Genomic DNA, 26,482 nt, shown 5'->3' with positions numbered 1-26,482 from the left:
CTTTAGTGAGTAGCCAGACAAAATCGTGGGGGTCTGGGTGTGACCAGGGTCACGGTAGAGGCTGTGTCAGAATAGGAGGACAAAGGCCAGGCAAGGTTCGGCTCTGGGGGAGGTGACCCTTAGGCATTCCTCCCAGCTGTCCCCCAGCAAAAGCTACCCAAACAAGCAGTCACCTCCATTGCTTTCTGTTTCTAAACATTGGGAGCCTAAGAAGACTGGTAGCACCGGGGCCTGATCAAATGTCCACAGGTGTTTTGCCAAATGGCTCTAGCCAAGCCCAGCTGTGGGAAATTTCCTTTGACTAAGTGAGGTTGTGACACACTGTTTGTCTGGAAGTTCCCCAGGTTGGCCACAAGATGGCGGACGAGAACATGCTCGCGAATATGTGGTGCCAACAAAAGGCCTTTTTTGTGAATGTCAGAAATACTTATTATGAATCTTTCATGCATACACAACAGAAAGCCTCATCAGATAATGAATATCTATTTCTCTCTTTTTTAGTTTTTTTAAATGTTTATTTTTGAGAGAGAGAGAGAGAGAGAGACAAAGCGTGAGCAGTGGAGGGGCAGAGAGAGAGGGAGACACAGAATCTGAAGCAGGCTCCAGGCGGGGCTCGAACTCACAAAATGTGAGATCACGACCTGAGCCGAAGTAAGACACTTAATCAGCTGAGTCACCCAAGTACCCCAATGAATATCTATTTCTAGAAGCTTCTTTCTTGGGACTGGCATTAGTGGACTTCCATCCTGTCTGGGACTCAGGTACAAATTCCAGCAGGGGTCGCCGTTCCTCAGGATGGCACTAGGCAGTCGGAGGAAGCAGCTGGCTTTTTGTGAGTTGGCAAAGAAACCTAGTCATCAAGCACTTCCTACCTGCCGGAGTTTGCATTATTTTACATATATCCTCATCCATTCATTGATTCATTCAACAAATATTTATTAAGCTTCTACTGTTTTCCAGGCACTGATGTAAGCCAGATTAATATATAACACAATGGCAGATGTTGATAAGTGCTATGAAGCAAAAATAAGCAGAGTAAGGAGACAGAGCCTGGTGAAGGCTGGTATCTTATTTTTTTTTTAATGTTTATTTATTTTCGAGACAGAGACAGACAGAGCATGAACAGGGGAGGGTCAGAGAGAGAGGGAGACACAGAATCTGAAGCAGACTCCAGGCTCTGAGCTGTCAGCACAGAGACCGACACGGGGCTCGAACTCACGAACCGCGAGATCATGACCTGAGCCGAAGTAGGAGGCTCAACCGACTGAGCCACCCAGGCTCCCCATGGCTGGTATCTTAAATGGAGTGGTCAAGGAGGGTATCTCTGAGGAGGCGACATTTGAGCAGAGATGTGAATGGAGTAAGGAAGCAAGACAGTCAAATGTCTAGGGGAAGAACATTCCAGAAGGGGCCCTAACAAGGGGCATATGTCCTGAGATGGGAATACGGTGGGTGTGTTTGAGAACAGAGTGTGGTAAGCAAGGAATGAGGGAGGGGTGACCTGGATTGATCACGCAGGGCCTTGTGGGCCACAACAGGGACCTCTGCATGTTAGGAAGCTGTCAGGACAGTGGTTTCTCAACACTGGCTGCTTTTTAGAATCATCTGAGGATTAAACCATTCTTTAATATCACGCACGGGTCTCACTCTAGACCACTGAAATCAGAACTCTGGGGTTGCAGGGGCACCTGGGTGGTTCAGTTGGCTGAGCGTCCAACTTCAGCTCAGCTCATCGTCTCATGGTTCATGGGTTCGAGCCCCACATCAGGCTTGCTGCTGTCAGCGTGGAGCCTGCTTCAGATCCTCTGTCCCCTCTCTCCCCCTGCCCCTCCTCCACTTGTGCTCTTTCAAAAATAAATGAACATTTAAAAAAAAACAAAAAACTGTGGGGTTGCAGCCTGGGCATCTGTTTTGTTTTGTTTCTGAATGCCCCTGGGGATTCTAATAAAGAACCAAGGTTGAAAACCACAGCATTTGGTATCGTGTGAAAACATAATAGAGACTGTAAAACCATGCAAACACTGTGATTAATGATAATATGTGCCTTTCTGGAACAACAACTTTTAGATCTAGCAAGTGCATGGAAATGTACTGTGGTTCATTAAAGACAACTATTTAAAACTATGAACTTTCCGTTGGAACTCCTGCCTCCCATCAGCAGGAATGAATCTTTCCTGGGGAAAATGCAATTTCGAAAGCATCGTGAGTCACTCGAAGCTGTGATGGCTGGCATAATAATATCAGCATGGCGATAGAGCTAACACACGGGCGTGATTCTCTTCCTGTACACTATGCAGGTGTGTGTGGATAGAAATATCTGCAAGTCAAGGTTTGGAGTCCCTCCTTGCTATTGTAACAGGTGTCATGAGATGCGGGTGGTCACACGTCTGTGAACCACAAAACACCTCTCACATCCTTTGCCTTCCTCTTGGCCCTTTGCTCTCTGGTTCTGTTCACGTTAGCATGTGACCTGCCGAAGGAATCCCCGGAAAAGAGAAGACTAGTTTATTTGAGCAAACACATGTTAACTTCCTCTGGGTGGTGGAAAATGCATCAGGGAGTCTCCTAAAGAACATTCTCAGTGGTGCTTAGAACCTCTGGCACAGACATGTATAATTTTTAGATCATTTTCGCAAGCAAGGGATGCCAGCCTAGGTCACTGTGCATTTTCTTCGATGTATCACCACATCTGCCCAGAGCAGCTACGAATAATCTATACAAATGTCCTGCTTGGACCTCATTTTGTTATAAAATAAAGTGTGATGTGATTCCCTCATGGCCTGAGTTGGCTCCCCATCTTTGCCCTGGAGAGATTACCAACAGGTTAGAATATTCCCTCCATTTGCTGGAACTCTGTTTTCTTGGCCATCCTCCTTCCCGACCGTCAACTGTCACTGCGCCAGCAACAGTGGCCCAGGCCCACAAAGCCTGAGATGTAGATGGCATTGACGTGGCCCACCCGCAGGCTGAAGGTTGAAATCCATGTGGATAAAAAGCAAATATCCGTTGGGTGTGGCATTTATTAGAGACTAAAGTACAGCCTTCCGACTGGTCTCTGAAATTTCTGTCTCCTTGCAATGACAAAAACTTAACAAACAAACCCCAAAGAATGGTGGGCCCTAAAGCAAGGGGGTTTGGGCAGCAGAAATAGAAAACCGCACCCAGGGAGGTGGGAGAAGCAGAGTCCGGCTCTCACATCACTGTTCCCTTGATCGCTCGTCTGCCAAGACTGGATGCAGAAGGGCGGGGCTGCTCCTACCTCAAAACGAGACAGATGAATGCCCCCGGGGTCCCCAGTCGGCTTCTAGAGAACTGCGTGCGTGCAATTCATCTACACCCATCTCGACGAAAATGTCCAAACCCGCTCCGCCATCCCGAATACTCTGTACGAATACAGTGTATTTTTAAAAGTAAGTTTTTACCTTTTATCAAGCCAGTACCTGCAAAGTCTAAAAAAGGCAAAGGTTCGTTTGGAAAAATCGCAGTCCTCTGGTTTTCCTGCCCGGCCCGCTGCACGCGGGTTCTATGAACCCTTCCGCCTCGCTGCTTACCTCCAAACGGCAGGCTTCGCCAGCTCCTGGTGGGTTTCTGGGCTTTAAGCTGCGTTCACTTCCTACAGCAGAGAATGAGAATTTAGCTCTCCCTCACGAACACCCTGCCGTTCGTGGCAGCTACAAACGCACGCTGCGTGAGCCGTGTGGTGATTTCAGTTAGACTAATAGGCACTGTTCTATTACTGCGCTCATGTCAGTGTGGTTCCGCAGAAGCCACACGGTACGCGGTGATTCGTTGTCCCAGGCATGATATCGCAGTTTGTTTGCTCTGGCGTTAATTATTCCTTTTCAAATTTGTTTATTTTTCCACATATTTTTACATATTAAACCTCCAGGGGCCCCCTGGGTGGCTGAGGCTGTTCAGCAGCTGACTGACTCTTGATTTTGGCTCAGGTCATGACCTCGGGTCCGTGAGTTCAAGCCCCATGTGGGGCTCCGCACGGGCAGTGCAGATCTCCTCTCTTCTCTCTCAGCGCCCCCCCCCCCCCCGCCACTCGCGCACGTGTGTGCCCGCATGTGCTCTCTCAAAAATAAAAACTTAAAGAAAAATACAAATTCAACCTCCAAAACTCCCTCAGTTTAGTAAATCTCTTCGCAATGTGACCAAATACACTAAATGTTCTATCAATTTCATCATCTTAAAGAGGTTTCTTCTAGGGACACCTGGGTGGCTCAGTTGATTGAGCGTCTGACTCTTGATTTCAGCTTAGGTCATGATCTCATGGTCCATGGGATCGAGCCCTGTGCTCTTGAGCACCTGCGTACACTCTCACTTGTGCGCGCGCTCGCTCTCTCTCTCTCTCTCTCTCTCTCTCTGTCTCTCTCAAAAATAAATAAATAAACATTAAAAAGGTTTTTTTCTGGAACCTCCTGAAGGATTTGTTACCAGAGAAACACAGGCCCAAGATGGAGCCACTTGCACTCAGGACAGCAAACCAAGACTTAATTGCAATTTCAACCTCTGCAGTGGAATTTTAAACCAATTAATCTGGAATTTTCTGGTCAGCACCTGTGAGGTAATCTGTGCCTGGGCCCTCTCCATCCCCTGAAGGAAGATGAGGTCATCTGCACATAAGACCCCCTGAAGGAAGTTGACTTTGCCAAAAACAATTCTTTCATTTCTTGAGCTAATAACTTTTTGCCTGCCTTCGCTTCCATTTTGTACACCGCCTTGGGGAGCCCCTCCCCTCCTTGCTGGATGGATGCTGCCTGATTCTGAATCTCTTAATAAAGCCAATTAGATTTTCAAATTCACTTGGTTGAATTTTGTTTTTTAACAGATGCCAATCTGTAGGCCAAAAAGATCCTTGTTAGAGGGTCTTAAAATTGCCGTCACCTCTTTGTTACCTCCCATGTCGTGTATTTCATAGCATCTTCTCTTATTCCTTTTTTTTGGTTGGGGACTTTTCTATGGTTGATTCCTAAGAAGTGGCCATGTGAGGTAAATTTTTTCTAGGGTTTTGCATGTCTGTCTGAAAGCCTATTTTAAGCTATTTATTTTGAGAGAGAGAGAGAGAAAGTGAGAGAGTGTGTGTGTATGTGTGTGTGTGTGCGTGTGCATCAGGGAGGGGCAGAGAGAGAGAGAGGGAGAATCCCAAGCAGGCTCCCCACTGTCAGAACGGAGCCTGATGAGGGGGTCAATATCATGTCCATGAAATTATGACCTGAGCTGAAACCAAAACCTGGATGCTTAACCAACTGAGCCACTCAGGGGCACCCCACATGTCTGAAAGCTTTTTATTCTACTGTGCTGTTTGCTTCACATTTGGCTGGGTGTGGAGTTCCAACTGGGAGCCCTTTTCCCTGGTAATGTGAATTCTGGGACCATCTCCATGTCTCTGAGCTTTTCATTGTCACTATTGAAAAGCTCAAGCTAGGGGCACCTGGGTGGCTCAGTCGGTTAAGCATCCGACTTCGGCTCAGGCCATGATCTCGCGGTCCATGAGTTCAAGCCCCGCGTCGGGCTCTGTGCTGACAGCTCAGAGCCTGGAGCCTGTTTCAGATTCTGTGTCTCCCTCTCTCTGACCCTCCCCCGTTCATGCTCTGTCTCTCTCTGTCTCAAAAATAGAAAAAAAGAAAAGCCCAAGCTATTCTGATTATTGACCTTTCCTATGAAAACTATTTTCTCTAGAAGCTTGTAGCATTGTCTCTTGGCTTCTAGGAATTTGAAATTTCATGGTGCTGTATGAGTCTATTTAGGTATTTATTTATTTATTTATTTATTTACATCTAAGTTAGTTAGCATATGGTGCAACAATGATTTCAGGAGTAGATTCCTTAATGCCCCTTACCCATGTAGCCCATCCCCCTTTCCACAACCCCACCAGCAACCCTCTGTTTGTTCTCTATATTTAAAAGTCTCTTATGTTTTGTCCCCCTCCCTTTTTTTATATTATTTTTGCTTCCCTTCCCTTATATTCACCTGTTTTGTATTTTAAATTCCTCGTATGAGTGAAGTCATATGATATTTATTTTTCTTTGACTAATTTTGCTTAGCATAATACCCTCTAGTTCCATCCACATAGTTGCAAATGGCAAGATTTCATTCTCTTTGATTGCCGAGTAATACTCCATTGTATATATATATATACCACATCTTCTTTATCCATTCATCCATCGATGGACATTTGGGCTCTTTCCATACTTTGGCTATTGCTGATAGTGCTGCTAGAAACATGGGGGTGCATGTGCCCCTTCGAAACAGCACACCTGTATCCCTTAGATAAATACCTAGTAGTGCAATTGCTGGGTCATAGGGTAGCTCTATTTTTAATTTTTTGAGGAACCTCCATACTGTTTTCCAGAGTGGCTGCACCAGTTTGCCTTCCCACCAGCAGTGCAAAAGAGATCCTCTTTCCTCCACATCCTCACCAACATCTGTTGTTACCTGAGTTGTTAATGTTAGTCATTCTGACAGGTGTGAGGTGGTATCTCATTGTGGTTCTGATTTGTATTTCCCTGATAATGAGTGTGTTGAGCATTTTTTCACGTGTCTATTATCCATCTGGATGTCATCTTTGGAGAAGTGTCTATTCTTGTCTTTTTTCCCATTTCTTCGCTGGATGATTTGTTTTTTGGGTGTTGAGTTTGATAAATTCTTTATAGATTTTGGATACGAAACCTTTATCTGATATGTCGTTTGCGAATATCTTCTCCCATTCCGTCAGCTGCCTTTTAGTTTTGCTGATTGTTTCCTTTGCTGTGAGAAGCTTTTTATTTTGATGAGGTCCCAATAGTTCATTTTTGCTGTGGTTTCCCTGGCCTCCAGAGACATGCTGAGTAGGAAGTTGCTGCAGCCGAGGTCAAAGAGGTTTTTGCCTGCTTTCTCCTCTAGGATCTTGATGGCTTCCCGTCTTACGTTTAGGTCTTTCATCCATTTTGAGTTTATTTTTGTGTATGGTGTAAGAAAGTGGTCCAGGCTCATTCTTCTGAAAGTCGCTGTCCAGTTTTCCCAGCACCACTTGCTGAAGAAACTGTCTTTATTCCATTGGATATTCTTTCCTGCTTTGTCAAAGATTAGTTGACCATACGTTTGTGGGTCCATTTCTGGGTTCTCTGTTCTGTTGCATTGATCTGAGTGTCTGTTTTTGTGCCAGTACCATACTGTCTTGATGATTACAGCTTTGTAATACATCTTGAAGTCTGGGATTGCGATGCATCCAGCTTTGGTTTTCTTGTTCAGGTTTGCCTTGGCTATTCAGGATCTTTTCTGGTTCCATACAAATTTTAGGATTGTTTGTTCTAGCTCTGTGGAGAACACTGGTGTTATGTTGATAGGGATTGAGAGTCCGTCTTTTAAATTTTAATTCCAGTTAACACAGTGTTATATTACTTTCAGGTGTACAATATAGTGATTCAGCACAACAGGTGCACCCCTAAGTCCCCATCACCTAATTAACCCATCCCTCCCAGGTGTAGGTCTATTTTTATCTGTTGTGCTGGATGCTCTGTGGGCCCTTTTGATCTGGAAACTCCTGTCCTTTGATTCTGGGTCATTTTCATAAATTGTTTCAAATCCTCTCCTCTCCATTTCTTCTGCTCTCTCTAGAACTCCTGTTATTTAGATTTTCCTCCTCTTTGACCAGACTCTGGGTTTTTTTTTTTATCCTTTCTCTCCTACTTTTTTGTTTTGTTTTACTTTTGAGAAATCCTCAGTTTATGTTCTAAACTCTCTCACGCATTTTTTCCTCAATTTCTGCCATCATGTCTTGAACCTAGAGTCTTTCCAATGAGCGGACTTGTCACGATCAGATCCAGCTTCTATTTCATGATGGCCGCTCTTCTCCCAACTTCTAGACTACCACTCTGGGTATCTTAAAGTCTTCTTCCCCTGTGTTGTGTCTCTTCCTTCCCTCCAAGTTGGTTTTTTCTGAGTTGCTTGTTTCTTAGCCTGTTTCTCAAATGGCACATTTCCTCAAATACCTTCTGATTCTTGGCTGTCTGCTCGGATTTAAGAGAAGAGCCCTAAAGCGCTGATTGGAAGCTCCATGCACGTGACTGTGATCTCCACATAGGGAAATCTGGATGAGCCATTTTATTGCAGAAACCCAGAAGGTGGCATTTTTAGATTTTTTTTCCCTTCAGCTGATCCAAACCAGAGGGTGGAAGCACGACAGGAAGGAGGGAGGAGGAGGATGTGCCTACATTCAGTATGGAAACCTTCATTTACGCCACCCCATTGTTTGTTATCCAGTACTCTACCCAATGGTCCATGTGTCCCCTGAGCCTGTGACCCTTGGTTTTACCCCCTCCAGAGACTAAGCCACCACACAGAAGCATCCAGCTGTGTAGCGGGAGGAGGACTTAAGGATCAAATTCCTACCTGTTGCCCTATCGTCACCTCAACTTCCTAAGGTGCTGGTGCTGCTGATTCCTCAGATGCATGTGCCTGTGTGTGCATGTGTAAACGTGTGTGTGTGTGTACGCATGCAATTTGAGTTGTTCTGTAGCTTCCCTACTACTGGCTTTGGATCTTGCTTTCTGAAGTCGGCTAAGTTACCATTCATCTATCTGCTGTTCGGCTTCCAAAATTGTCAATATTGTCTTCTCTCCAATTCTTGTGAGTTTATACATTTAAAAATATATATTTTACCATCTTTACTGTCATTTAGTGAGTTTAAGGAGGGAGTAGATATAAATATTTGTATTCAGTCCCTGTCTCTATCCAGAAGTCCTAATTGCAGCCTTCTTTTTATTGAATATGCTTTCTGTCTCTACTCTTTCCAACAGTCTGTTCACAACGCTTGGGAAAGCTGCCTTGTCCCCCCGGTGTGGTTCCCTGACCTGTTTTCCCCAAAGCCATCTTCCAGACCCTCACAGGTTAGCTTGCCACACGCTCTCCTTCCGTGGGACTTCTAGGCACACGCCAGCTTGTGGCATCTACTCGGGACAGACCTGATGGGGCTGAAAACCCAGGGATCTAGGAAGAGAGGAAGTATTCCCCATCGACATCCTGACACTGAGAACCAGACAGCCTCCAATTCTCACCTGGCCATCTTGTATCCAAGAAAACTGCTTTCTGATTTTGTTTTGGGTTTTTTTTTTGTTCTATCTTCTTAGTCATTTAGAAACAAGAGAAAGGAAAAAAAAAAAAAAACACACAACCCAGCTGCAAGTAACAGAAACCCAAACCCAAACCAACTTAGGTCACATAAGCATGGTTAGGCTTACATGATTCAAAGTCTGAGGTGGGCCAGCCTTCAGGGCTCATTGACCCAGTTGTTCTATGATGTCATCAGTGGCCAAGTCTTTTCATTTTATTTCAGTTTCCTGTCCACATTTCTCTCTCTCTCTCTCTCTTTCTTTCTCTTTTTGAGAGGGAGACAGACAGAGAATCTTAAGCAGTCTCCATGCTCAGCACAGAGCCCAATGTGGGGCTCGATTCCATGACCCTGGGATCAGGACCTGAACAGAAATCAAGAGTCAGACACTCAACCTACTGAGTCACCCAGGCGCCCCTATCCACGTTATTCTTGTCTCATTTGGAAACCAGCTCCTGTCATGGTTATAGGAAGGCTATGCCAGTAGTAGAACTTCCTTTGTCATGGTCAATGTGAGTGTGCATGCATGGGGGTGGAGTGAGGGGAGAAGGAAAGGAATGGAGGGAGAGGGAGAGGGGCACAAAGGAGGAGGCTTTTCCCCAAATTCCACCCCTTCATGGTTGGGTGGACATATGTCACATGCCATCTGTGTTAACAGGGAATGCCATGCATAGTTGGCTCTGTTCTAGGAGGTGGGGAGAGTCTACCAGGAGACCAGAGCAGAACAGGGCAAAGAAAATGAATACCTTAAAACTGGAGTGGTGACTGGGGCGCCTGGCTGGCTCAGTTAGTAGGCTGATCTCAGAACTGTGGGTTCGAGTCCCACATTGGGTATTGAGATTACTTACAAATATATATAAAATCTTGAAAAAGAAAACAACAACACAGAACTGTAGTGGTGGCAATGTTACCAAGACAGAAAGAAGAGTTTCTGGGGGATAGTGTTTGAGGTCATTGGGAAATCAAGTAGGAGAACAACGTGAAGAAAGTGAAGCAAGCAGGAGGACTAATGGAGGAGACCAGGGGGGCCTGAGAACCTGGAGGGAGAGAAGAGCCCACTTGGGACACCATATCCATTGGGCCCTGTTGTGGGTTGAGCTGTTAGGATATATTGACATCCTAACCCCTTGTGCCTATGAATGTGACCTTATTTGGAAATAGGGTCTTTGCAGATGTCCTCAAATTAAGATGAAGTCACATTGGGGAACCTGAGTGGCTCAGTCAGTGAAGCGTCTGACTCTTGATTTTGGCTCAGGTCGTGATCTACAATTTGTGAGTTCAAGCCCCGAGTTGTGCTCCATGCTGATGGCGTGGAGCCTGCTTGGGATTCTCTCTCCCTCTCGCTCTGACCCTCCCCCACAGAGAGGAGCCTGCCCTGTGAAGAGGGAGCAGAGATTGGAGTCACACAGCTGCAGGCCAAGGGCTTCTGGCCACACCGGAAGCTGAGAGAAGTGCCCAGAGGAGTCTCCCCTAGGGCCTCCCAAGAGAGCACAAGAGAGCACAGCCCTGTCGGCAGCCGACACCTCGATTTTAGAGTCCAAGACTCCAGATTGTAAGGGAACAAATCTCTGCTGTGTAAAGTCACTCTGCCGTGGATATTTGTCACAGCAGTCCTAGGAAATGAGCACAGGCCCCCAGCAGAAAACAGATGGCACGCTCAAACGGGAAATGAGAAGTGTCTCTACAGTGTGGGTAAAGTTGGTGGGACCAACATGACACGATTAAGCACTGGACCTAGGAAAAACCTCACTAGTGCCAGAATTCAGGGGCAAGGTGGGAGCTGTCACTGACAGCCAGAAGGAGCACTCAGCTGTAGGAAATGCAGCCAACCAAGGCAGTCTGGAAAGGGGACTTCTGGACTTCCTTCGCCGCCTCTCTGTCCTTGGCTGAATCCACCAGAAGCCAGAGCAAGGAAGACACTGATGCTGTTCCGATAGACCAGCTTCCTGAGTCAGAGAACAGAATGGAGAGGGGTGGGGACTGGACCCAGAAGGACCTGTGGAAAATACCCCTGGGGAAAAAAGAAGAAAGAACAAGAAATGTGGTTTCAGCTAGAATGCTCTTAGAGAACCAGTCCATACATTTGAAGCTGTTCCCAAAAGTAAGGTGTCCAAGAAAGAGAGCCAATGAATATGACAATAAGGGATGTTAGCCACATTTCCATGTGTCTCTATATGCAGACTTCAGATTACCACAGTTTCTGGTTCTCTAAACTATCAAAAGGCGGGGGGGAGGGATACTGAGGGGATAGACAGGATTCAAACCAGAGCTTTCATCAGGGCTGGCTTTGATGTTAGCGCCTTTCTCCTGTTTGTCTCCATAACTCCTCATAAGCCATGTGTCTTCTGGAGAAATGTGTTCATCAGGTTTTCTCATCCCTGCCAACCAGCTGATGGTAATTAGCTTCTTGGTTTCCCCAGCTGGAATGGGCCTTAAGCAGCCATAAGAATGGGGTGGGGGTGGTTTAGGAGCTGGGAGCCGGTGCTTCCTTCAGACCCCAGCTGGCTGCTCCAAGCGACCCACTGGCCTTGCCTGGGCTTTGGTCCTGCCCCTGGAAATGGTCACTACAGCCGCCAGTAGCTTGTTCTTAACAACTCAGGACTCATTCACATCTCAGACTTAGGCTAGCATGTTATCATGGAAATCATTCAGGTACTTTATTATAGCATAGAAGGCAGGACTTTTAATATCTAAATGAAATAATGAGAACTGAAAAAATATACATTAGAATAAAGCAAATAACCAAATTCCAGTAAAAACTGGATTGCTGTGCCTTCTATCAGTTTAAATTTATGAACCCAACATTTCCAAGGACAGAGGACTCAGAATTATCATAATGGCTCTGATACAGAACAAAACCATCCATTACTATCTCTTCCTGCATAAGCTGGGCTTTCATCCTCATTAAATTGTAAAAATGATGAAGTAGTGGCCTCCATGAGAAATGTAAAATGTTTTCAATTAAAAGATACACTTGAGGGAGAGGATTTTATTTATAGATGATCATTACCATGTTAGTCAAATTCATGTATCCATGTCCGGCACCCAATAAATCATAATTCTATATTATAAGAATTCTTTCAGGGCACCTGGGTGGACCTATTGGTTGAGCATCTGACTCTTGATTTGGGCTCAGGTCATGATCCCAGGGTCATGGGATCGAGCCCCAAGTCAGAAATCCACTCTGAACGCGGAGCCTGCTTCAGGTTCTCTCTCTCTCCCTCTGCCCTTCTTCCCCACTTGCACGCACACTCGCTCTCTCTCAAAAAAGAATACATAAAATAAAAATCTTAAAAAAGGGGCGCCTGGGTGGCGCAGTCGGTTAAGCGTCCGACTTCAGCCAGGTCACGATCTCGCGGTCCGTGAGTTCGAGCCCCGCGTCAGGCTCTGGGCTGATGGCTCGGAGCCTGGAGCCTGTTTCCGATTCTGTGTCTCCCTCTCTCTCTGCCCCTCCCCCGTTCATGCTCTGTCTCTCTCTGTCCCAAAAATAAAAATAAACGTTGAAAAAAATAAAAATAAAAAAAAAATCTTAAAAAATAAATGACCTTGAGCTTCCTCACCACACAGATTCACACATATGAAAATGGTCAGAACTGGGATTTTTTTGTTCATGTGAGATGAAAGATCACTGCTACCAAAAGAAATAATTATAACAATCACTAACATTTAATGACTTCTTATCGTGCTTGACCCACGTGTATGACTTCATTCAATCTTCAGGGCAGCCCTCTGGGGTGTGTTCTTTTTTTTTTTTTTAATGTTTATTTATTTTTGAGAGAGATAGAGCAAGCGGGAGTGGGGGAGGGGCAGAGAGAGAGGGAGACACAGAATCTAAAGCAGGGTCCAGGCTTCGAGCTGTCAGCACAGAGCCCAATGCGGGGCTCAAACCATGAACCTCGAGATCATGACCTGAGTCAAAGTCGGCCACTCAACCAACTGAACCACCCAGGAGCCCTGGGGTGTGTTCTATTTTAATGACAGGCCATGTTTTGGCCACTATGCTTTTCATCCCAAGGTTTAATAGGGTTTTCTTTTCATTTATTTAAACAAAATCCAAAATTTGGTTTTAAGAAGACATGTAGTTCAGCTGTAAATTACTAAAGACCTGGATTACAAGTTTGGCCATGAGAACCTAGAAAAAGGGAACATTCACCAATGAAATTATAGATTCTCTTGAAATTGATTTGTGAAATTAGCATGTTCCATATAAAATACAAGGTTTTGTCTGATTGATTGACTTTGAGAACTAGATTAATTCTAAAGGTTACATGGACAAATAAGCATGTAAGAACACCAGGAAAAGTCTAATCAAGAGGGGCATTGAGGAAGGACTCCCCTATGAAGTGATGTCAACAACCAGGAAGGGTCAGAGATTTTAACCTTCCTGCAAGCTAACAAGTTAGCCCCCTACAGGTTCATGATATGATAAAAGACACAAGATTCCTGGCTAAAGCAAAGTGTCAGCATTATCAACATTTTCCTGGATGTGTTCCCTGAACCCTAGTTTCCACAGGTGACATGAATACAGCCATGTAGGTTGCCTGACAGGGGAGAAACTCTGAACTTAGGGAGCCCAAATCTTTTATAACAGATGGGAGCATGCCTGCCCTTTGCTTCTGGGAGACATGATCTCTGTCTTCCAACACTGTTTGTTATACACATATCCTTTAAAGGAAGCCCAGAACAAAGGCATCATCAGCTCAAAGGATGTGCAAATTTTTTTTAAGTTTTTTTTTTTAATTTTTTTTAATGTTTGTTTATTCTTGAGAGAGAGACAGACCACAAGTGAGGGAGGGGCAGAGGGAGAGGGAGACACAGAATCCAAAGCAGGCTCCCGGCTCTGAGCTGTCAGCACAGAGCCAGACATGGGGCTCAAACTCATGAGCCGTGAGATCGTGACTTGAGTAGAAATCAGACGCCCAACCAACTGAGCTGCCCAGGCCCCCCCCCCCCTAAGTTTCTTTATTTTTCAGGGAGAGAGCACAAGCTGGGAAGGGGCAGAGAGAAAGGGAGGGATACAGAATCCAAACCAGGCTCCAGGCTCTGAGCTGCCAGCACAGAGCCCGATGTGGGGCTTGAAACCATGAGCTATGAGATCATGACCTGAGCCAAAGTCAGATGCTCAACCAACTGAGCCTCCCAGGCACCCCTCAAAAAATGTGCAAAAATGCAAGAAACACACAGACAATTGTCTCCAGGAGATAGCACAAGATATTATGGAAGCCCTATAATTAAACAGGGACTATGGGCCACGAAAAGACAAATAAATGGAATAGAATACAAAAATCAAAGTGGAGCCAGATTATATGGGAATATAGAATTTTATCATATCAAATCATTGCGAGAAAACATGGACTTTTGACAAATGGTGATAATAAAGTCATCTGGGAAAAAATCAGGTTGGCTCCATATGTCACAATGTACTTGGTATAAGTTCCAAATGAAGCAAAGACTTACTTACAAAATGAAACTATGTGGAATTGATGAGATATTACACCAAAATAATAATTATATATCATACTTCTGGGAAACAGTGGAAGAATTTAGCTTTATCTGCATTTTCCTGGGTTTTTTTTTTTTAATGGCTGACAAATGTAGAAGGAATGATAGAGTTAGAACACTGCCATTTTGAATCATCATGGTCATGATCAATTAAAGCTAAAAATAATCAATGTATGGTGAAACCATTGGATAGAAGTTTGAGGAGTGTGATAGTTAATTGTATGTCAACTTGGCTAGGCCAGTCTGAATGTCACTGTAAAGGTATTTTTTAGATGAGATTGACATTGAAATCACTAGACTGAGTAAAGCAGATTGTCCTCCATGATATGGGTGGGCCTCATCCAACCCTTTGAAGGCCATAAAAGAAAAAGACTGAAGTCTCCCAAAGAAGTGGGAATTCTGTCTCCAGCCTGCCAGCCTATCCTGCAGATTTTGGACTCAACAACTACCATGACTGTGTGAGCCAACTTCTTAAAATCAATCTTTGCTCCCTCTTTCTCTCTCCATACATATACATGCACATCATTGGTTTTATTTCCCCAGAAAACCCTGACAAATACAATGGATTACAGGCTATTCACATGTCTCAAAGTATATCCTGCAGTTAACTTATTAATTGCAAAGGGAAAAAAGGGAACTTTGCTGTGGAGACATCTGAAGGGGATTACCTTAACTGAGTGATCCCAGTAACGGGATGAATGAACATCATCATGTGCCCCCTAATGCAATGCACTGAGAAAGATCCAATATCACTGATGTAGGAGCCCTTCCAAAAATGAGCCAACTGATTCTAATCAAGAGGAAAGCTTGATTTGATTGTTCCCTGGAACATAGTACAAAGCAAATGGCCTCTACTCTTTAATACAAAATGTCAATGTCATTGAAGAGGAAAAAAAAGAAGAAGAAGAAGAGGAAGAAGAAGCCTGAGGAACTGGTCTTGATTAAAGGAAAGAAGGACAAAACAACTAAATACAAAGTACAAAGCACAATCCTGGAGTAGAGGCTTAGAAAAAAATTGCCTATAAAATACATTACTGGACAAGTGGTTAGCTAATTGAATAGCATTGTTATGGTATCCCCTGACTTGGACTAATTGTACTATAATTAGGCAAGAGAATGTCTTTGCTCTTATGAGATACTGTGAGTGAGAGAGAAGGAGGGGCTGGGGAGAGCAGAGAATGAGAGCAAGAAAGCAGTGCATAAAAATGGCTAAGATCCGTGAACTCAGGTGAAGGTTATATGGAGTTTATCATATTCTATTGTAATCTTACAACTTTTCTGACATCCAAAGGCTTTTTTTTTTCTTCAGAATAAAAAGTTTAAATTAAAAAAAGAAAATATAAACATTAGAAATGTTTAAATCAGAGGCATCTGGGTGGCACAGTCGGTTGAGTGACCAACTCTTGATTTCGGCTCAGGTCATGATCTCACGGTTCGTGAGTTTGAGCTCCATGTCAGGCTCTGGGCTGAGAGCCTGCTTGGCATTCTCTCTCTCCCTCTCTCTGCCCCTCCCCTGCTCATGATCTCTTTCTCTCAAAATAAATAAATAAAACTTAAAAAAAAAAGGAAATATTTAAATCAAATATTAAGCATGCTTTGGAAAGACAGACATGGAAGAGTTTCCAATTCATTTAATTATATGGTACATTTTTTTTTTACCTCTACTCCCCATGCATATAATCATGATGAAGTAAGATATTGTAGCAGTAAGTGGTCCATTTGCACCCCCCCCCCCAATTTTCCTGGTGTGAGTCCTCCTGGGGTCCTCACTCCCTATTGTATAATCAGTATTATTTCAAGGCCACCTATTATGTGGCTTGGTACAGGACCTATTTTTTAAAATGCTGGTACCTATGGTATGTTTTTCTTCCTTTACCTATTTATTCTAAAGATTTCTTAAATTCTGGTGTATTATGTCTTAAAGCTCTGATCAAGCACATTTCTATACTGAATAATATGGCAGCTGTGCCACTGTTATGGGGCTTCAGCTCATGCCAGGTCAGGAGCAGAAGCAGCCTGTGGTGGACAGTTAGCGGTCAGTGCCGGATGGGACAGGCAGTGGGGTCACAGGTTAGGCTCTGAGAGATGGAATCTGGTGATGGTCAGCAGGGGCAGAGCTACAAGCCCCGGTTTTCAAGAGCGGGCTTTGGAGAAACCAAGGCCTCTGGACAAAGGGTGGGGACAAGATGGGGGTCTAGGTGCTAAAATGCTTGTACCAAATGGGGTATTGGCCTCAAAAAAGAAATGCAGATGTTCCTTCCTTGAGAAGGAAGTGGGCGTCAATGACCCCCTCCTGCAAGACTCCTCCCACACAAGCTCTTGAGCTCACAACTTCTTCAGCTTTTTGGTTACCTTTCATCTCTGCCTTCATTGTCCTTCACTCATCACCCACCCCCACTCTGACTTCCCTATAAATCACTCATTTAGAACCATGTAGATTCAGCTGAAGGGTGTCCCCTGTGACTACAGATGCACTGAATGTTTCTTTTGGGTGAATGGAAATGACCAACTGTTAAAATCGATATCCAGGGGCACCTGGGTGGCTCAGTTGGTCAAGCGTCTGACTTTGGCTCAGGTCATGATCTCAGGGTGTGTGAATTTGAGCTCCACATCAGGCTCTGTGGTGTGACCTGATCAGGTGGAGGCCGGTGGTGCCGGCGGTGAAAGAATTCACCCAAGGCAGAACAAAGGAGATAGAAGTTGATTGAATACACGGCAAGGGAGCGTTGGGCATGGTAGCAAGGGAGAGACTATGCTAAGAGGCAGTGGTCGGGGGCTATAGTTAAGGGGGAAGGTGAGCAGGTATGGGAATGTATAGCGTTTTCCTTTTTTGGTACCTGTGTCTAGGTGTAAGTAGCACATTGGTCAGCTAGGGCGTATGGATATTTTGAGGTGGGTTGCCTAATGGACCTGTTTGTATTTAGCCGGGGGGTAAGGGTCACTGTGGGCCCTTCTGCCTTACTCAGGTTTCCACGGTTCAGGTTGGTTGCCTAAAACGGTCCTCTACAGTCACCGGGTTATGAAGCTTCCCATCCCCTCCAGTGGCAAGTGACGAAAGTTAAGCTTTATCTATTCTTTAACTCCTAAACTTAATAAAGATTGATCAGTGGTAGCAATGCAAGTTCATTGAAGTAATCCTGCAAACTAAGACTTGTGCCATGCTTTAAAACACAGTTTCTGAGAGTTTTTATTACACATCGATGTTTACTCGTGTTGAAAGTAAGTATTCAGGTATAACAATAAAGGTAAATGGCATGGTTTATATTACTGGCATCACTATGCTGGTCAGAGTTCATGGTAACCTAGGTGCTCGAGGTGTGGGTTCCCGAAAAGACAAAGGAGTTGGCTTCTTGACCTTCCACAGGCACACCTGACTGCACAGCTGAATCACAGATTTTAGCCAAAAGCCGAGACCACAGTTAAGCGTCTTTGCAGCCTTATCTGCTACAGATATTTTTCAAGAAACGTTTCCTGGTCTTCCTGCCGAACATTTTTCCAGAAGGCTGAAGCCACCGCCTTGGCCCTCTGCCAACTCAGTAGTCTTTAAGTTTTAGCAAGCACCTGTAGCCTACATGATTGCTTAGCTAAACCTTTCTTTGTATAGATCATGAATTGTTTCCTAGAAAGATTCAGAACCCAGCCGTCTTACCCAACTTCCCCCCCAAGGGCACCAGGACAACCTCAGAGCACCACGATAATGTCTGTAGCTGGCACCATTGAGTCTGCAGGCAATCAAGTGTGACAGACCACTGTGCTCCCCTTTTACTGATTAACTGCCCTAAAATTCCTTTACAAAATTATTGGGCCAGACAGAAACCTAGGAGTTGGTTTTTGGACAAGAGCTGGCCTTCCCCAGGTAGTCGGCCACCTGAATAAACCTCCTATTCCTTTCCAATCAAAACTCATCTCTTGAGTATTGGCTTTTCTCCCTCCCTCCCTCCCTCCCTCCCTCTCCCTCTCCCTCTCCCTCTCCCTCTCTCTCTCTCCCTTTCTTTTCTCTTCTTTTCTTTTATTTTCTCTTCTCTTCTCTTCTTTTCTTTATTCTTTCTAGAGAGTGTGATCACAAACAGGAGAAGGGCAGAGGGAGAGAGAGAATCTTAAGCAGGCTCTACACCCAGCATGGAGAGGCTCTCTCTCAGGAACCATAAGATCATGACCTGAGCTGAAATCAAAAGCAGATGCTTAACTCACTGAACCACCTGGGTGCCCCTTGAGTACTGGCCTTTCGAGGGATGGGCAGCCGAACTTGGGTTTTTGGTGGCAAGGTGAGGTACAACAAGATTCAGACCGCATGTCAGGTGACACTGCCAGAGCTCACTTCTCTGGGGGGGATGGATGGCTCAGACCCCACATCTTGATGCATTTGTCCTCTCTGTAGGGATGTGCAGAGGCAGAATCTGTTCTTTGTCCACACACCGTCGGAGCAATGCCCAACACAAAGCTGGCCATCAATCCTTTCTCGTTGAAGAGGCAAATGAGGTGAACAAGCAAATGAGCAGGAACCTGTAGCAACATCAGCATTTAATTCAAGGTAAGACCAGCAGTTATTTGCCCCGAGGACATCAGGTCATGACCTTTCTGGAGGCAGACGTTTTGACCTTATGATATAATTAAGATCTTTTTCTTTTTCTTTTCTTTTTTTTTTTTTTTTTTTTTTTGAAAGAGTGTGCACACCAGTTCAGGAGGGGAGGAACAGAGAGAGGGGAGATTTTTTTTTTAATTGGGTTTTACTTTTTTTCTTAAGTTTACTTATTTATTTTGAGAGAGGTGGGGGAAGAGCAGAGAGAAAGGGAGAGAATCCCAAGCGCAGTGAAGAGCCCAACATGGGGCTCGAACCCACGAACAGCGAGATCATGACCTGAACCAAGGGCTCAGAGTCAGGTCTTAATTAACAGAGCCACCCAAGTGCCCTGGGGAGAATCTTAAGCAGGCTCTGCGCTCATCTCGTGGCAGATCTCATCTCACAACCTTGAGATCATGACCTGAGCCAAAATGGAATCAGATGCTTAACTCACTGACCACCCAGGTGTCCCTGGAGATCTTTTTCAACCTTGGATGGCTTTGCTAGAAACCCACCATAGGTGCTTGGGCCTCCGAGGGAATGTTTCAGACACCACAGGATGTCCACTCCTCCAGAGCGCTGGAAGCAATAGCAGGACAGGCAGCGTTTCCAGAGAGGGCCAGTTTCGAGGATCACTCCTTGGAGGGAGGGGGAAGGAATGTGCGCGCAAGGATTGTGATGTGCCGGCGGGTCGCTGTGCTCTGCTTCACAAGCTGCGGCCCCAGCATCAGCTTTTAGAGCAGGCTTCTTAAATTGCTGGCTCAATTGGCTCTGACTCACCACCTGACTCGTTCTTGCTCTTTTTTTCCATTATAGAAACCTTATCTTGTGCGTCAAGATCAGAGATAAAGATGTGAGAATCTAACAGGGTGGGGGCGGGGAGGGGGTTGGGCTGTATGGGGGAGAAGGAAGGGGGGACAGAAGCCCTTATAAATGCCCCCTTCGCCAGGGAGGGTGTCTCTAGCCATCAAAGGAGAGCCCGGTTCCCTCACTGTGGCCGCAGACAGCACAGGGAAGACAGAAACTCACCTGAAATGAGATCTGCTCCCAGAGCCTGGTGCCATCCCCAGGCTCGCTGGCTGCAGGGCTCCAGCCCAGTCCCTCTAGACCCTGATCCTGACTCCTGACACAGGGGTAACTTTTGTAAGGGCAAATATAAATTAAAAATTAAAGGCTTAATTCTCCCAGTTGAAAGGAAGGGGGGAAAACACTCCCCTGCCTCATTTTTCTTTCAGAATTCCTTTCTCCATCCTTTCCAAATGCACAGGAATCTTTTTAATGGCCACAGAAGCCATTTGCCAGTCTTACAACTCAAAGACCCGGGGGGCATCTCTTTGTGTGTGATCATCAAGGAAGGTGACGCCCCAGCTTCCAGTTTCCCTTTTGGGGGAGATGCGCCTAACTTCACCTGACTCCACATCGTGGAACCTGCCTGACATAAACGAGTTATCCACTTAGGTGCCCAAGAGAGATGCTTTCTGTCTTTGCAGCCCCTCCAGCTGGTTGCCTGTGATGCTCACACATTCTGGTTTAACGCTGTTCAGTAATAAACCTGTTTTCTTTCTCTTCTACCTTTGTGGAGGGGGGTTGGGGGGTTAGGAGTGGATTTCGTTTCTAATGATATTCCCCGCACTTTGTCCAGCACCAGGGACATGGTTTTCACAACAAGAACAAGTAGGGAGACATGGAATCCTGTCTATTGACCCAACAAAGGTGGCCCAGGCCCAGCCCTCTGCAGTTTCTCTGCCAGATTCCTAGCCACTGATTTTCCCCTTGTGGGCTTTGAACTGCGGACGGAACACACTCCATGAGCAGCAGAATATTGAGCCCGAAGCTATGGGGACAGAATGTCATAAGTGACCTGAGAGGGCCGGTGATGGTCCACACTCACCGATTCCGCCTCCAACCTGAGAGGCCAGGGAACATTCCAGTGTGGTGATAGGCCTCTGAATTGCGTCACCCCAGGGTGGCATCACATCCCTTGTTCATTCCTTGTTTTGTGGCTTGCCCAGGGGTGTGGCTGTTCTCTCACTCTCGCCCTCGGCAATTAAAGAGGCCCTCCCACTGCACAGGACATAATTACCCGCTTCAGGATACTCCCCTCCCTTATTGCCAGGGATCCTTTCCCTGAGACACACCCCAGAACTTGCACGAATTGGAGCTGCTTTAGCTTTAACCAGCATCTTCTACAGAGATACAGAGGCATCGGGGAAGGCGCTGCAGGCATACTCGCACCTTAATCAGTCCCCTTTTTGCAAACGTCCACCAAGACCTCACACTTTGAGATGGGGTTTCATTTTTTTTTTTTTTTAGTAATATACACCATTTATTTTGTTATTTTTTTGAGAGAGAGAGAGAGAGAGAGAGAGAAAGGGGTCACAAGTGAGAGAGAGGAAGCAGGGCTCGAGCTCACCCAATGTGGGACTTGAACTCACCGTGAGGTGATGACCTGAGCAGAAGTCAGATAGTTACGACTAAGCCACCCAGGCACCCTGAGATGGAGTTTTAGAAAGAGAAGATGAGGCCTGAAGGAAGACTGATTAAGGAAGAAGAAGCTATTTTAGAACTGGGCACGTAAGCAGAGCATACCAGCAGGGAGAAGCATCTCAGGAGATTTACATACAGCCCAGAAGCCAGCCTGCAGTACAAGTTAGTCCTGTAGGCGGTCAGACCGGTATCTCTAGCCATCAGCCCCGCGACCTACATAACCACACCAGCAGTTGGCCAAACATGGCCAGGACTTGGTAAATAACTGGCAGCTTCCCTAATTTTTTTTTTTTTGGAGTTTATTTATTTTTAAGAGAGCACAAGCAGGGGAGGGGCAGAGAGAGGGAGAGAGCGAGAATCCCAAGAGACTCCACACCGTTAGCGCAGAGCACAATGCGGGGCTCGAACTCATGAACCGTGAGATCATGTCCTGAGCCGAAGTTGGACGCTTAATCGACTGAGCCACCCAGGCGCCCACCCCTCCTAGTTTTGGACCCACTTCCAACTTAGTGCCGATCAGGGAAAACCAAATGTGCGCCTCAATCCGTCACATAGGACACCCCAGTTCTAGTTAGCCTGCCTGCATCTTCCCAAGGCCAGCAGCCTCCAATCAGGGCACACCTAGAGACTTCCCTTTGAACTCTGTGAAGCTCTCCCATGCTCTGCCTGCTTCTGAGTCTCTGCCAAACCCCAGTGGTGGTGTCCAATTCCCTTGCTCCAGCAAGCTCTGAATAAGCAGCCTCTGCTTGTCGCATTTGGTTGGTCTTCATTTATTTCCCCGGAGGTAAGACCACCTTCTTTTGTCTTGGAAGAGAGAAGGTGCTGTCCAGGCTGGGGGATGGGTGGGAGAGTGACAGGGCAATGTCCTCCCCTCTTGCCAAGGTGAGTCTGTGTGACATGTCCAGGAGGCCAGAGATGCTTTTTAGGATAGGCAGAGGCTTGTGAAAGATGCCATGCCTTGTGCCAGCATGAAGTAGGAAAGCCGTCGTCCTTCCAGAATCCTTACATTGCCTTACCTGACAGGCCTGCCGCCTCATCCCAGCCTGCCCTCCCCAAGGGGGAGAGGATCGGACAGGAGTCTGAGGTGGTTACCACGTGTTCTGGAAGCGCCTCCCCCACACAGACACTCCAGTTACCCAGGCATCAGACCTGGGGGTATTGTGGAGCTTCATGGGAAGTGACCCTCTGGCCTGTCTCCTTTGGGAGGCAAGCAGGAGGTCATACGGGCAGAGACGTGGGCAGTGTGGCAAGAGGCAGCATGGGCTGGAAACAGGAAACCATTCTGGAAGACCCCGACGGAATCAGCACGACTGCGTGGCAACCTCTTGGGGTTATGTGATGACAGCTGATAGGGATGATCAGATACAAAACTCAGGCAGCCTCTTTTCTCCCACCCCAACCTCCACCTCAGACAAAGACTGAGTCAGCTTCCCAACAGAAAACAGTGACTCAGACCCCAAGGGATAGAGTTTCATGCACTTTCTCCAGCTCTTCCTTCATGAAATGGAATAACTTTCCATGAAAATATCCAGAGGAGATGTCCCTTGCCTTCATCCTTTATGCTAAAGCCTTCGGAGAAAGACTCCTGTTTCACTAAAAGTGATTCTCCCACCTTCTGAGAGAGTGTTAACTCAGCCGTGTGGGATACTACAGGGATTATAAACATATGAGACCAGGCCCCCAAACGTCTGAACCTATCAGAGATTGGATTGGGCCAGACGTCCTTGCTAACTCCAGTATTGTTCATCTTTTGTGTGTTTTTGTTATTGTCCTCAAAAATCCCGTAGGCCTTCCAGAATTGAGGCACCGGGTGAAAACAAAGACGAGGACAAAGCAACACCAGCAAGCATCTATGTGGCTGACACCACTGCGTAAAATGGTCATGTTCAGATTTCATCTTCTTCAAAATGTAGCCAAAAAATGGATTGAGGGCTGTCCCAGTTGACCGGTGACAGCAGTAACATCTGCTTGGTCTGAGAACGTTCTCAAAATGACACCCGTGTGAATCCTCAGCCCGGCAAATGCACTGAAATCCACTGTGCAGACCTTTTGTGAGTTAGGAGAGAAATGCTTTCAAAAATCCCTCCTAGGAGACGTGTTGAGCATTATTATCAAACTCCCCATCTCTCTCATTCTGTGCCAAGCCCCACTTAGTACAAGCACAATGTTGGAACTATTATCCGCCCTGGGAGAGTTTCTCAGTCTTGCTCATTTGTAACTGTCAGTCTCCACACTGGGATTCTTTCACTTCCTGTTCCATCCTTGTGCTTATGCATCCTAATGCTTCCTATCTATCACCGAACCTTATTTTCACCAATACAGTTTGCGATGGAATTGAAACTCCATCAGGAAGAAGACAGAGGGGAGAGACCAAAGGAATATGTGTGACCCCTGGAGAATGGTAAGCACTTGGATCCTGGGATTCTCTCGCTCCAAAGGAGGAGCCTCCTCTGACCTGGATACCAGCACCTTTGGAGCACCTGCCGGTCTAATGATATTAAGATGCTCTGATAGAAATGAGTTACCAACTAATGGGCGGTTAGTGGAAAATGGCTTTTTTATTGTAATGAGGCAGTGTAGCTTTCTGTTAAGAAAAAAAAATAACTCCTAGGCTAGGTCATATTCGTTCTTCATTTAAGGCAGCGTGTCCTCATTTGGTCTGGAAATGTCAAAGGGAGCCTGAATGATTAATGGAAGAGCCTGGGAGAGACTCAGGCTCTGCGGGCGCTTCGCCGTGTACCACAGGGAAACCGTTAACCATTCCTGACCTCAGCTTTGCCACCTCACTTGCTCTTAATCATTCTGTAAAAGAACACAGTGCAATTTCCAAGTGAATGAAGGTGACGTCTGGGGTTGGGACAGGACCAGCAGATACAAAGCAGTGGCCAGTTCTAGATCGACCCGAAAGAGACCTGAGTGTTAATCGCCTATACTGTGCAAAAGCCATCCACGTCAGACTCTGCTACCAAAACGGTTTCTCAAGATCAATGTCTTGCAACCTCCAAGGAATTCTTTTTAGGGTTTCCATGGCAACAGGCATATGTCCATCACATGGGGTTTTTCACATGTCTCTGCCAGAGTTGCTTCCTGGGACTCCGAGCCCCTCTGTCTCAGCCCTAGTCAGGAGCAGAGCACCATGGTCTCCTGAGTCTCCCTTCAGTATGACATGTTCCCCTGCGACCACAGGACAATGCCCACCTTTCTGCTGCCTTCACACCCAGAGTGTAAAGCATGCAGAATATCGAGTCCTTCTGCTCAAGGATCAGTTTTGGGGGTGGCCTCCCCATTCCTCAGCGTCGCAATCCCAATCTGCCGTTGTTTGTAAGACGTTCTCGATGTTTGAGTCCTGCACTTGTCCCTGGACTTTGATATCACTATCACTACCAGCACATAAGACTTCCTTAGCTGCAGACCATCCCTGTCCAGCCTTGGGTGTCACCCGACACAGTGCACTCGAGTTCCTAGCCTCCTGGTCCTGGTCTGCACAACATCACTGCCTCCTGCGCCTCCCTAGTGGCTTCTGGCCTCAGTATGACCAGGGGAGGAGGAGCCCCTGGGCCAGGCCAGCCATGAGGTTGCCTCAGAGCCATTGTTGGCATCTGCAAGAGGCAGCCTCACAAAGCCAGGCAATCATGACGGCTGTCTCTCTAGTTCAGTGGGTCACAAAGTGTGGTCCTTGGATCAGCAGCATCTGAGAACAGGTTCAAAATGCACAGCTGTACTCAATCAAACTCTGGGGCCGCCTGGGTGGCTCAGTCAGTGGAATGTCCAACTCTTGATTTCCGCTCAGGTCATGATCTCACAGTTTGTGGGATCAAGCCCCAGGTAGGGCTCTGCGCTGACAGTGGGAAGCCTGCTTGGGATTCTTTCTCTCCCTCTCTCTCTCTCTCTGTGCCCCCCCACCCCCGCCCCCACTTCTCACTCAAATAAACAAACACTAAAAAAAAAAAAAAAAGAAGGAGAAGAAAGAAACTCTCAGCATGGGGCCAGAAATGGGTGCTTTAACAAGCTCTGCAGGTGATTCTGAGGCACGCAGGTGATGTGTGCTGGGGAGAAGGGGGGTGATGTTTCAAGGAAGGTTTATTGACACATTGTGCCCTTTACATGCCTGCTTATGATCCAGATGGTCACCGGGAGGGTTCACAGCCCTCAGCTGGCCCACTGGGCTGACAGGCCATGACCATAGCCTTGGATTTCTGTCCTGCATCAGGGAGTCATTGCAGATACTCGGATCACCAGAGACAAGAGGCCAACATTTCCTGAAACAAGAGCCACACGAAGACGAAGCGGGTACGGCACAGGCTGCGTGGGGTCGCCACCACTTCCAAGCACCCCCACCCTTCTGGAAGGCCAATGTGTTCTACTCCAGGAAACAGACCATGTTGTAGTGGCCCCAAAGGACCACCCAAGTCAGACTGTGGCTGAGCAAAGTTGGCCTGGGAAATCCTGGATTGGAGGTAAGTTCCCTGATTTTGAATTTTACGCGGCTAGTGATCACTGAAGAGGAACACGTTGCCTTGCCTTAAAAAAAAAAAAAAAATAGAGCACTCCAAGAGATCTGGGAAAATGTAGGTTAAAATAAATTCCCATCTCAAGTTACTAATTAAGGATTTTACATTTGTTGGCTTATGTGTCACGCATTGTGCTGGGAGTTTCTTGGCTAATACTCAGAACAACTGTGTGCGAGAAATACATGTTGATAGATGTCAGGCGTGCAAAGAATTGTGTTAGTGGCTGAACAGTTGGGTTTGGGGCTCGGTTCTGCCACTAAGCAGAGACTCGGCGTGAAATAGGGGATATGTGGTGCTGGATTCCTGGGCTTTTCCTGGGAGATATGT

General features: G+C 46.3%; 1 long non-coding RNA gene across 1 annotated transcript in view; it reads left to right on the top strand.

The window, feature by feature from the left end:
- LOC123384762 overlaps positions 1 to 26,482 on the top strand; it is a 52,271-nt gene that overhangs the window by 595 nt on the left and 25,194 nt on the right. The window contains exons 2-3 of the long non-coding RNA XR_006596278.1: positions 18,975 to 19,127; positions 25,855 to 26,101. This is a non-coding gene — a long non-coding RNA (uncharacterized LOC123384762). The remainder of the gene's footprint in view (positions 1 to 18,974; positions 19,128 to 25,854; positions 26,102 to 26,482) is intronic.

This window comes from Felis catus, chromosome A1 (assembly GCF_018350175.1).
Source record: "Felis catus isolate Fca126 chromosome A1, F.catus_Fca126_mat1.0, whole genome shotgun sequence".
NCBI classification, from domain to species: domain Eukaryota; kingdom Metazoa; phylum Chordata; class Mammalia; order Carnivora; family Felidae; genus Felis; species Felis catus.
Note: the sequence above shows the minus strand (reverse complement) of the source record. Positions and strands in the feature narration are given on the sequence as shown.